Source organism: Hirundo rustica, chromosome 1, assembly GCF_015227805.2.
Source record: "Hirundo rustica isolate bHirRus1 chromosome 1, bHirRus1.pri.v3, whole genome shotgun sequence".
In the NCBI taxonomy this organism is placed as follows: domain Eukaryota; kingdom Metazoa; phylum Chordata; class Aves; order Passeriformes; family Hirundinidae; genus Hirundo; species Hirundo rustica.
In genome coordinates, this window is record NC_053450.1 from 87,756,826 (window position 1) to 87,769,872 (window position 13,047).

At 46.6% G+C, this 13,047-nt stretch overlaps 1 long non-coding RNA gene across 1 annotated transcript in view; it reads right to left on the reverse strand.

Moving 5' to 3' along the window:
- The window catches only part of LOC120760336 (uncharacterized), a 31,641-nt gene extending 22,156 nt beyond the window's left edge, over nt 1–9,485 (reverse strand). The window contains exon 1 of the long non-coding RNA XR_009208431.1: nt 9,134–9,485. This is a non-coding gene — a long non-coding RNA (uncharacterized LOC120760336). The remainder of the gene's footprint in view (nt 1–9,133) is intronic.
- Between the last annotated feature and the right edge of the window lie 3,562 nt (nt 9,486–13,047).

Consider the following 13,047-nt stretch of genomic DNA (forward strand, 5'->3'; position numbering starts at 1 on the left):
GTAGCATGCTAGAAACAAGTCACGCTGCCTGGGAGGCTCACACAGAAAGCTTTGCTGCAGGCCAGCACGGGACAAAAAGGCAGGGGATTGTTTGCTGTGCTCAGGGAAAAACAGTCCTGATATGAACAGAGAAGATGAAGATGCCGGTGAGGTGCAGGGGAAAGGTTATCTCCCGTGCTGGCGAGTTGCAGGGAAAGGGCATGATCTCTGGACCCTGACCGAGGAAGGACAGCATAGACCATGCTCTGTTTCACAGCTGAAACCCGCCTCCTGGCACATGCTGCGGGGACAAGCAGGGCTGCTGCCTGTGGAGCCAGAGCAGCTGAGCTGCAGCCCAGGAGACAGCACAGCTGCTCAGAGGCAGCCCCAGGAAAAAAAGCTTTAGCTCTCGTTTTCTGGTCCAGAGTTCTTGCTGTCAGCGCAGGAGCACGTCTTTGACAAGAAGCCCCAGAAAGCTTCTTGAAACGTGTGCTGGGATCATGACTGACGTTAGGAGGATGAGGGATGAAGGGTTCACATCTCCTTTAGTCCCTCTAGCAATGGCCTGGATCTAGGCATGGACTTGGGCTATAAACCTATTGCCACACATCCTGTCCTGGTGGGCCCTTTCAGAACTGCATTAGCAAAAATTCAAGCCTAAGAGAACCATGCTGCATCAAGCCACATTACTTCTGCTGCGCCTCTGCCTGGGCACTGGCCAAACCAATGCCCTTGCACAGGGCTCTGCCATGGCATGTCCTGTATCAGAGTTGCTCCATGAGCAGCTCTCAGCAACCCTGGCATTTGATGTGAACCCATTAGTATAAAAATGGGAATCCCAAACTGGGTACTACTGGCTTGGGAAGTGTCATCAAACAGGGTTCCCCCTGCCTACTGACCTCCACTGGCAACCATATAAAACACAAAAACAATTGTTACTAAGGTGAGTTCCCTCTCTGTCCAGCACAACCTGTCACAGGAGTTCTGCAACCCAGGCTGTGTCCTCGCTGACACCTGCTCAACCTCAGAAACCCTCCAGAGGTTTGCACAAGCACAACTGGCTGAACTTTCCAGCGAGACATGGGAACACAAGCACTCTCATACCACAGGAATTGCTGCAGCCCTGTTGACACGGAGGCTTGTAGGTGTTGTTTCCAGAGCAGATTCCCCTCTCTCCTCAATGTGGAGGCTCCCCCCTGGGGCAGCAGCAATGGCTTCGGTCCACCCTGTCATCTGTGGCAAAAAGGCATCAGCCAGACAAGGAGAGGCTCTTATCAAACAGATGGGAGGCAGGACATAGCTGAAGGAAAAATGGGGAGCACACCTACAGCACATGAGAGTAGTACATGATATGTTCCAGAGATACGGGAAAATGACGGTTAGGAAAGAGACAAGAGGGGAAGGGAAAGAAAAAAAAGCCTTTTGGCCCAAGTCCAGGGGGAAAGGTTCATTTCTGTCATCAGACTTAATGGTTCAGCCCGGGGAGAAATGCAAACGGCACCAGGTCCTCCCTTCCCAGAAAGGGAGAGCAGGGTCAATCGCAGCACCACCTTTCCTCTCCCGGCGCATGCCACCTGCCTCAGCCCGACCCGAGGGAGGCGGGAGTTGTCCTCAGCTGCCATTGGAGCCGGGTTTACAGGGAACAGCAGTGGCCTGCTCATCACTGCATCATGTAGGGAATCAGAAGTACTTTTGCCTCAGGCAATACAGTAAGATCAGTAGGAACCAGTTTTCAGGCATCAGATCCATTACGTGGATGCCACACATCCCATTTGGCGACTCCCGCACGTGTCGCAAGCTTCTGGACAAAGGGACTCCAAACTCTCTGGATCTGGCACAGCACTCAGTGGGCTTGAATTTAGACGTACATTCTTGGCCAGCAGCCCTGAGCTCTGGGAAGGAAGCATCCTTTTTCCCCCTCTCCTCCCTCCTTCCCACTCCTGCCCCCGGACGGAAGGCATATTGGATCACTCCTCTTTGTGAGTCAGGGAGTGCTCTTCTTCTGAAATAACACCCTCTGCATAGGCAGCTCTGCTGGTCCCGCTCTTCTCAATCCACCAGGAAAAGAAACCTCTGCTGGAATCAAAACACATCACAAAATCCAGCTGACTTTGACAGGATTTTCCTTAAGAAGAAAATCAGGAAAGCAAGGAGTTCCTGATAAAGCGTGTTGAAATATTTTACAGCATGTTTAAATGCAGGAGAGCTGCTTTTTTAACTCCTATTTCAAAGCTACTTTAGTTTTAATTTTGTCTCCTTGTATTGCATTAGGTAAGCCGCAAAACTCAAACTAAAGCTTCCAGTTATTAAAAAAAAAAAAAAAAAATAGTTACAAGTAAGAAAACTGAAGATTTTAAAATTTGTCAAATCAAAATCTGAACTATGAAAATCCTCTATAAAAGCAATCCTAAACATCAAATTTCATCCTATGTATAAATACTATACATTATTTGAATGAATTTCTCAATCTGTGAAATCCCCTGGTGTAGAGAAGCCTTTAGTACTAGGTGGGATGATAAAACTGCTGTACGGTGTGAAAAGCTGCTATAAAATTCTTGCAACTCCAGTAGGGGGTTCCACAGCAAGTACAGCAACTAAAATTTTGAAAATATACATATATTCTACCACTAATAAAAGTATGCAGCTAGGAGAGAAGCCATCTATACATCATTATTTACAGGTTTAGGAATTGTATAATCCTAAGTGACATTTCTCAGCATTCATCCTTCACATGAATTTGCCTGTTTTTCCAAAACAGGCAAAAAACTTCAGCATCCTGTTCACTGTGTTCTCATGTGCACGTATACAGTCCCACTGGTCTCACAGGTGTAAATTAGGGCAGGATTTGGCCCATGATATCCATAGCCCAAAAGAGCGACCGCAAATCCTTGAAGGAGCGGAGGGAAAGCCTTAAAACAATTAGTGAGATTAGAGACAAAAGAAAAATTATTATGTTGACAAAAGCAATGCTATATGTTAGCTTGAGCCTAAATAAAACCTTAGATACTGGCTAGTAAGTTCTCTGTTGAAATCCCTGAACCAAACAGTAAAATGAAAGCCATTTTGGAGGGGGTAGCAGCTTCAAACCTACAGAAAGCAGTTTTACATACCAACCACAGGCAGCAAGTAAAGATCACTGTGTTTAAGCAGAAATTGCAGGAAGTGTGTGGGTGGCAATAGCCATCCTCCACACTAGAGTTTAGTGGAGGACACTGTGACCATTCCTGTGGCTGGTCCAGGAAAATACCCATGCCATGGAGAGGTACGCTGCCAAGATGCATCCCTGCTTTCCAAGGGCTCAGCAGCTGGACTTGGGATGAACCTCTCGGATTTGCCAGGGCCTGAAACAAAATCAGAAGAACCAGATATGAAAGGTGAGATCTCGGACCAAGTACAATAGACCTTGGATCCTGCACAAAAGTCACAGAGATCAGATGTCACCCAGTGATCAGAGGAAGTTGGGATAATATCCAAGAGAAGGTAGGCCAGCTATGTTAAGAGGAAGAAAACTGCTTCAATTATAGCCCAAATCTGCAAGTCAGAAGATTTACTTTATACTCTTGACAAAGCTGAAAGCTTTCTGTGACATCTTAAGCAAACTAGTTTGCTCCCCGATCCAACAGGATAATAATTTACACAGTCCAGAGCTTTCCACTAACTGAAGTGCACAGACTGCTTGCACCTCCCAAGGAGAAAAGTGCTCTTACCTTAAAACACAGCAACAAAACCCTCCCATCATCCATCTGCTCAGCACAGTGGGAATGCCCTTGTGGGGTACCACACACAGCCTGCTCCCACTGATGTAAAACACATTTTAGTGCGTGCTACTTAGTCCCAACGCACCGCTTCCTATCCCTCATAACCTTCTCTATCCCACCACATTCTTCATGAAAGGAAACTATTCATATCACTATACTAGAAATAGCCAAGTAAACAGGAAAAAACCCAGAAGATTTGCCAGCAGGTGCCATGGGAGGGGAGAAGGTGATGGTGATCAGCAGCTTTGGCAGTCGCGTAAATGGTACCAAGCACAGCAATTTACCACCTCTCTGTCGAGAAAGTCAGAACCACAGGGATTCATATTTAGAGGAGGCTTTCCAACACACTGTTGGCTCTTATCTCAGCTCAGCATTGTACATGCTATTCATCACAGGCCACGACAGAAATGATATCAGCATCAGCAGCAACCAGAGTAGCAGAATATTCTGCAAGAAAAAAAACCCAACCAAAAAAACTACCAGTGTTTACCATGAATAATGTCAGTTGTTCTACAGTTTCAAGCTTCCAGTTTGGGTTATTTGGCTCTGAGCTAATGAGAGCACTTTGGGAATATCGGCTGAAGGGAGGGCAGCATCCAGATGTATTGCACAGGAGTAAAAACCTATGTAAGCCCTACGCTTCTTGTCTAAAAGTCACCACCCCAGAATAGCTTGTGATCTAGTTATTTTTATTCAGAGAAGAGCCTGTGCCTTGAGTTTGGATCAGAGTCCAAATTCCGCTAGAGTTTCATGCTGCTGTTAAGGTAGGATGCTCCATTCTGGCCCGGTTCAGAAACAGGATGACGAGTAAATTAGGGATCTCATTAGGGTCAGGCTCAGACATTAGGGTGGTCCATTTTTACAGCTTTGTGTCATGCAATAAATGACCAGTTTTACATGAAAAGTAGGGGTTTTTTTCCTCAAGAAGGGAGGAATTTAGAAACAGTGTCCTCTTTTTCACATTTCAGAAAGGCTGCAGGCCATTTAATGGATGCTGGGAAGACTTCTGATTCTCACCAGTCCCCAGAGGTTGCCATTTGATAAAGGAGAACATATTTCACTAGCTGAAAATCGTAGTGGTGAGTACTAACAGCTCTCCCTGTGTCACAGCACTATCAGCACACATGCATGTTTACCATTAGGCCACACACAGTATTACAGCTTGCTCTGTTTTGTCTGTGCATCCACCAAGGTTTCTTTGACAGTTTTCTATATTTTGGGATGTGGAAACCCTGTAGGACTACAGGATCTCCTAAAAACCACCTGCCCATTTTCCTCCGCCTTCCTTCCATTTATCAATGATCCCTTGCGTACAGGAGCTTTCTTCACTGCCCCAACTGTGTATTCTTAAAGATTTTATTATAACTCGCTTGTTCAGCTTTAACCACAGTGGTAGCAATGTAATAATTAATATAAATTTCTTGTAAATGCTCTTTAGTAAATCTGGAAAGTAATGATCTTAGTTTCCTAGGCTTTAACCCTCTGTGTACCCATCCTAGAGCCTTTGCTTACACAGGAGGTTGACACAGTTCCAAGTACACCATATAGTTGCTCATGTAACAAATAAACACTTCACATGTATTTTACACACATGCTTGGCACAAAATGTAGACATGCACATGCACATGAAACAGGAGTAATATTGTCTATTCCAGCAGATGCATCCAGTCCCACATATAGGAGGCAATGTTTGTGTTTTGTGGGAAAGAATTGAGCCACCTTCTCTCCTCTCCCTCTTTTCTAAAACTCAGGGTAAAGCAGTGCCAGTAAAAGTGCTCTGTCTTAAACATAAGGGATGTCAACTGGGTTAACAAGCACCACCTTTGCCTGGGCTTAGAACTGTCTGAAAGCCTTCACCTGACAGATTAGGAAGATCTTGGACAACCTTTTCTAAGAGCAGAGCAAGAGAAATAAGTGCCATCAGCAGAGGATTGGTAGCAAGCATCTGGTATGGCTGTAAAATTTCCAACCAGCTCAGCTGTTTGAAAATGAATGCCGTCCATAGCCTTATGGAACTGAGCTGGTACATCTTCAGGCATCCCTTACATAAATCTCTTGTACACTCAAGAGATTTATGATAAACACTTGCTCTTTCCTTAACCTCCAAAACCTTTTCCACCTGCTGAATAACTCAAGAGTCTTTCCTCTCACCCAGCCTGTTCAATATCTATATAAAGCCTCTGGAGAAGATTCGGTGGCACCATAGACTGACTTGTCAGCAGTACACATATGACACCCATCTCCACATTATCTTCACCTCCCATGCAAATAACACCATTACTCAACTCTTCAAGGGCTTGACTAAGATCAGCAAATGAATGAAGTTGGCAGAAGCTGAATTGTCGCAAGAGCCTGGGCTGACGATGGTATAGGAAAGTATTTCACACTTTGATAGCTTTGTGCATTTAATGCCATTGCTGGCATTAAAACTAACTGAAGATTTAGTGTTAATCTGAATTCCATCATCCTGAAAACCCCATAACTGTTGCTGCAAAAGCCTCAATCCCTCAGCACAATTTCCAATCAGATAACTGAAAAGACTGGACTTGGCCCTTATGCTTGATTTCCACAACCTAATGGATTTTGAAATGACAAGCCCTGCAAGAATGCTTCTGACCACTTACTCAGCAGCACAAGACCACCAAACAAGCTCAAGCTCTGTTCTTTGCTCTGCTGACTACTCAGTCCCAGCTTAAATTCAAGGCTTTGCTCTTGTTTTCAAAACCTTCATGACTTTAGTGAAAATTGATTTAAGGGCATCCACACCTCCGAAAACCTGACACTGTTGAAACCTGACAGTGATATTGCTCTGTAACAAAATAAATAACCACTTTGGAGGGTGTGTGCACCAGGGACAGAGATTCCCTGCTGCCTAGGGCACAACCTGCAAGAGACACCCATAAATATCAGAAGTGCAGAACAAGAGAGAAACTCCAGTTTTCCAACCCAGACTTCCTTTCTTTGTTCCAACTGTACCAAAAACCAACAGCAAGAACAAGGAGTCCATGACTGAGAGACTGGAGGAAGTCTGACTTCCACTGGGAGTTCCCTGGTGTCTGATGAAAGGTGACCCGAGCTGGTAGCCTGTTGATGCTTCAGCACAAACAGGCTCTTTCATTGTACCCATCCACCCCTCTCTTTCAAACTCACAGGAACTTCACTTTCAGATCTGTATTCTTTTGTCAACAGGCTCAAACTTTTGGGGAGATGAGAAGGGAAGGCACATGGAATCGCGTATACAGACAGACTCACACACATAGCGTGAATTCAGATGCTTGTTTTACCAGGAAAGAGTTATTGGCAAAAGCACCCTATGTAAAAAAACAAGAGAGGAAATGAGAAAGAGGAATGCTAAAGATGTCTTGTGTTCATTCTCATGAGCTCATAAAATGACTGGAGGCAGATAGATAAAGGTATACAGGAACATCTGAGGAGTCATTGCTTTCCAACACATCAGTAACAGCCAGCAACTCAGAACCTGGAGAGAATCACACAAACATTTCCAAACGACAAATGAGTCACTAATGATAATTAGGCCTGACAGAAATTTATTTCCTCCTAGAACAAATCCAAAGGCTGCTTTTCAATTATATGAGATGCAAAACAAGGCAAAAAGTTGAGATACCACTGAAATACAGCCGAATCTATGTCCTCAACTCCCTGCTGCGCAGGGAGGGGACGTTCTTTTAAGGTTGCGCTTCCATGTTACTTTTTCATTTCCTGACCACTGCTCAGTTGCAATGTGTCTAACTATGTTTAAATTGCCTGCTAAGGAAAGTAAAGTGGAGGTGTCCCAACAGGGCAACCAACCACACATGTAACTATACACTGTAGAGAATAAATGCCCCAATAATGCAGAATTTTTGTGATGCATCTAGCATTCCATGAATCCTCCAGCTGGTCTTGTCTGAGAAGAAAAAATGTGCATGTATAAGCAGGGATACCACTCAGAGACATTAAAACAAGTTCATAATAAGTCATCCTGTTTTCTTCAGCACAAAAATAAGCCCATATCAGGCATTTTTTTCTGACAAAAACTGGCAGTAACTTTGTGCATTTCAAATGCCAGGCAGACAACTTTTCAAATTATTAAAAGGTGTGTGAAGGTTGAAAAACTTGGAAGTCTTGCCAAAGTTGATAAAACTTCACTGAAACTTTAAACAGAAGTTTCCATGCAATTTTCACTGCAACGACCACTCAGCTTGAAATCTGCCTAAATTTGTTCAGACCTTTGGAAGAAGTGGCCAAGTAAAACATCAGAACTGAAACCTGGAATCACCAAAAAGGCCCACACCAAGCCTCTGCCTTGGTGGGGTTATATCTTGTCAGGCTCTTCCGGCGCCTGACTCCAGCAGCAACATTTGCGCTGGTGCAAATCGTGCCAGAGAGACAGCATTTTTGAGTTACAACTAAGAAAACAAGCAAACAATAAAAACAAAACTTATGCCAGTTTAATCATTTGGTAAGGCAGCTAGCATCATCATGAAAGTGTCCAGATTTTAGTGCAAACCATCCTCCTCCCCATTCTCTCCCAAAATTCTTGTAATCTTCTCTTAAACTGACAATTCAGAAAACAGCCAGAGTGCTGCTTCTTTCTGCCTTGTATCCTCTGCCACGCTTGCACATGTGCTTATCCAGTAACAGGCATCACTAGTGAAATGGGATTATGTTCCACTGGCTAAGCGCATGAGCACAGCCCTGGGTGGGGCTGCTGGAGGATCAGCTCTTAATAAGGTGTCCAATTTATAATCTAGCAGGGCGAAGAGCAACTGGCTCTCAGAATGAATAGCTCTTCTGTCTCACCATCTCCCGAGGCTGGCTGCTGGGCCGGCCTGCCTCATCGGTTTTTTTCCTCTCTCTGTCGCTCTGATGCTGTTACTCCCTTCACTAAGTTTTTGCTGTTTCCCAGACTGGAAATATAAAGAGGAAGGAAGATAAGAAGTATCCACCCCGTATCTGCTCACACACTGCAAACTGCAGCAAGATGAGCAAACGCTCTGCTGGCATAACAGGCTATAAACCCTTTGCTATTTACTTATTCCAAGAAAGTTTCGTTTTCAACCTAGGATCCTGCTCTCGGGGACCGCCTTTGCGCCCGGCGATGTCTTTAAAAGGGATGCTCGGCGCAGGACGGCACAGCGGGCACGCCCAGGCCGTGCGGCCCGGGTGCCCAGGGCGATGCTCCGCGTCCCCGTGCCGCCGTCCCCGTCCCCTCCCGCCGCTCGGTGCCCGCGGCGCGGGGGCGGCTCGGGCGCGGCCCCGCCCGCGCGGGGGCGCGCACGGCGCAGCGCCCTCTGGCGGCGCGCGGGGGCGGCGCGGGCGGCACCTGCCGGGAGCGCCCGGCCGCGTCCGGCTGTGGATCCCTGCCCCGCTTCCAGGGACGATCCCTCGCTTACCGGCGGGCGGGACGCCTCCTCCGCTGCAGGAACTTCCCCCGGGAAGACTTGGGCACCGCTTCTGCAAAGGCTGGTGGCGGCACACCCGAGCATCTTTCTCTCTCTTTTCTCCAAAGCGGTTCTGTGGCAGAAGATTTCCCCTGTGCCGGGAGGCTCGTCGCAGAGCACGTTTAATAGATTTCCTTTCCATGGCGATGAACTTACCCAGCCTCTGACAAAGCGCACGTCTGCAGCGTGCTGCAGTCAGGGAGGGCTGCTCCTCGGGAGCTCCTGGCTGCCCACCGTCCTCCTCCCTCTCTGTCTCTGCGCTTGCACTGCGTGGTGTAGAATGACTCCTTCCCGTTTGCAGCACTTAAACAATGCAACAACAACAACGAAACAACAACAACCCTTAAATACTTTCTGAAAGTACCACCTGAAAACTTTCCATCATCCCGCGCTTCCCCCCTTGCCAAAGCGAAGTGAAAGGCGATACCATCAGCCGCTTGATCAATCTCTGTCAGGGTCGGGGGCATCTGGCTCCCGCAAGATTGTGTATAGTAGGAGTCTGTTTCTAGGACCATTGGCTCTTCTGCGGCAGGGTGCTGTTTTTCAGGTCGGATTTAAGCTGAACTCCAAAAGACCACGGAGAAAGAAGCAGGGAGTGTGCACCCAGCTTCCTGGAAAAGACACCCGAGCTGTTCTCGTAGCCTCCTGCAACCACACTCCATCCTCCCCGGCCCCTACAGCTGGTCCCAGCAATTGCCAGCGCTGTGGGCTCTGAAGGTACGGGAAGTGGCCCGCAGCTGGCCTGGGGAGCCTGCTGGTTTGAGCAGTGTTTCCAATTAAGAGCCTGCTCAGCAGCCACATCGTGTTCTGGGAGAAATGCTAAGTGTCACTAGCAGTCTCTTGGTCCAAAATGTTTGGGAGAGCCACTGTTCTGTCCCCAACCTCACAGGGACTTTGCATCTGGGAGGAATGCCTGGGATGGAGAACACAAAAGGACAAGCTGGACTGGAGCACCCATTATGCCATTGAAAAAAATGAAAATAAGATGTCAACAACTTCTATGGGCCTAATTGTTTCTTCTCAAACAGATTGTTAGCTTATGTGAATCAGGGTAGCTCTAGAGAGTAAACCAAAGAATGGAAGGGGGGAGGGGGATAGCCTTGGGATCAGCAAGGCACAATATGGGTCTTTATCCCCATTGCTCGCTGGCTACTGAGTAACATTAACTTATTGACACCCCACCCACCCACCCCCCAAGAGATAGTGACAAGAGAGATGAGGAGACAGAGGGCAGTAAGACTGCCCAAGTTTCTGCAAACAGCACCACACAAGGCCACCAGAAGGACTGGGGCTATGACTTCCTCTCTCTGCATCTCCTGCCCCTGCCCTTGCTGCTCAGCTCTGCTATCAAGCCGAACCACACAAAACTAAATTGACTGAAAACCAGAAACTGTCGTTTTCTGAGCCAGATTTCTCCCCTGAACTGGTCCACCTTACAGCCACGTGCACTTTGGACAAAGATAAAGATAAAAAAGATAATAAAACTGCTTTCTTTCAGTATTTGAAGAGTACATCAGACTGCAGCCTGGTGAAACACTGGGAAATCCCACAGTGAGCCACAGACTAGGAAGCTGTACTTTAATTTCAGCAAAACAAAGATCTGGCAGTGAGTGAGTGATGCAAATGCACCTAGTCAGATTTCTCCACTGGACCTTCAAGAGAAAAGAGGTAAAACATCAAGCACAAAGGGCAGCCTGACTTCTCCAAACACAAAATCAGGACAAGCCAAATCCTGTCCAATTGCACAACATTAAAGAGTGATTCTGTGCTCTCTTACCTTGTGCTAAGGGAACAACAATGTTCTGACCTGCAGTGATTTATGTGTAGCAAATTCGTGCCATAAACAAGTGAGAGGAACTAAAATCTCATGCCTTAATCCCTCAAAGCAAAACCAAATTCTTTATGGTCAGCAAGCCTGCTGATGAAGGAGGTAATGCTTATCCTTATTTGAATCCAGTAAGAACATCCAAACAAGAGAAACAGTGCTCCAAGAGCATTTCTCCGTTACATTTTCAAATAATGTTTAAAAAAATAATTAATCATTCCACATGCTTCATTAAAATTAATTTATCTTGATGTCTCCCCAGCTGGACAGGTGTTACTACCTCCAATGAACATAAGAGCAAGCTGAGTAAGACAGACCTGGTCCTGTTTTTTTAAGTAACATCTAATTTTCAGTGCACTTCTGTGCGCAGGCAGCTTCTGTTAATTTTGGCTAGAGCTGTAAGTGATTAATACACATGTAGGACAGATTCTGGATATCTCAAGCTACAGGGCTAAAATTAAAGCCCATGCTTGAAAATGTGATCCTAAATGACTTGCCCTTGGCTGGGCAAGGCAGGGAATCTGTTGCAGGATCAGGAAAATAAGCCAAGTCTTTAGATTCCTCGGGGCTTGTCTCCACAAGAAACGTAGGGAAGCAACACAAAATTGCAGCACGCCAGGAACATTCTCCCCAGGTGGACCTGCTTCGGTGTTCACTGCTTTCAAAGAGCAAATTTTAACCCCTCCATAAGTTCAACCCTTCCTCCACAAACACAGAGAGACCCACTTCTCAGTGCTTAGCACCATCACTTGTTGCCACTTTCTTAACTGAGAGGCGCTCGTGGCAAGAGAAGGATGTGGTGACTCCAGAGGCAGCAATAAGGAAGCCAAGGGTAAAGTTTCACTTTGGTTCAGCAGAAAGCTTCCCCATGAAGATGTTTTGCTTTGCAATCAGCACTGAAGCAGCTTACCTGCGTTTCAAAGATGGGTGAGCTACCTCCCACTCTGCACACTCAAGGTCGCGTGTACCCATTTTAAGCAGACATATGGAGGCTCTGAATAGCTGCCCACACTGGCTGGAGGACAATGCCAGCCCAAAGGAGGAGCTGTGTGGTTTCATGCTAGTAGTGAGCAGCACTTGTCTCTGCAATAAACCCTCTAAAGATAATTTAACAATGTCTGCTCAGGGGACTGGGCTACAGATGCACACACTCCCAAGCTGAGGCACTGCTGGAGAAGTCTATTGACCCAGCCTGTGGCTACCATCCCTTTAGGCCTGCTCTGCTCAATTGGGCTTGAATGCCTCTTACAATTTTTGAGGCTGAATGAGGTAGGTTAGAGGGGGCGCCTAGTATTTCAACATTACAAGCTGCCACCAAATGACAGGAAGTGGTCAACCCACAGCTTACTCCCTGGATCTGAAGCAGCAGGAACCTCTGGCACCAGGGGAGAGCTGGGGACAGAAACTTCTGCCACAGCCTATGTGAATGTCTGTGGCCTAAGTGCAGGGTAACACTGTCCAGAAGTTCATCCTCTGGATTGTCATATGCCAGCTTTCACATGGAAACGAGCCTGGTGCTAATGCATTAAGTCCTGGCTAACATTTAAAATGGCGTGGGCATAGCACTGCCATTATTTAAATTAAGATTGGCATGATATACCTTAACTGGAAGATCATCAGCCAAAACTGGTGGGTGCAAAGGAAGTGCCGCAGTACTGCGTGGTGAGGATGGCAGCCGGCCACAGGGTGACCACCCAGTGGGTGCATGCACCACACAGGCAAGCCTGAGGTCACTTTATGGTCTTGGTGGACTTGAGAAGAAGAGGAACATTTCAGATTACAGACATACAACTGTTTGGTCTGTAGCAGAGCCCTTTGGCGTAGCTCCTCCTCATTCCTCGCAAACCCACAGAGACTTACACCTGCTGTCCCATGACATCAAGTCAACTGTTCGTGTAGCTGAGCTCCAAATACTTTTTTTAAGGACCTTTGGGTTAAAAAAACCCCACCATGCGTTTTCCCTGAAACACATGTCTTTTCCTTGAAGTGGATAATTTCACAGGACTGGCTTAAAGGGCAGCTAGACAAACAGCTGTATCAG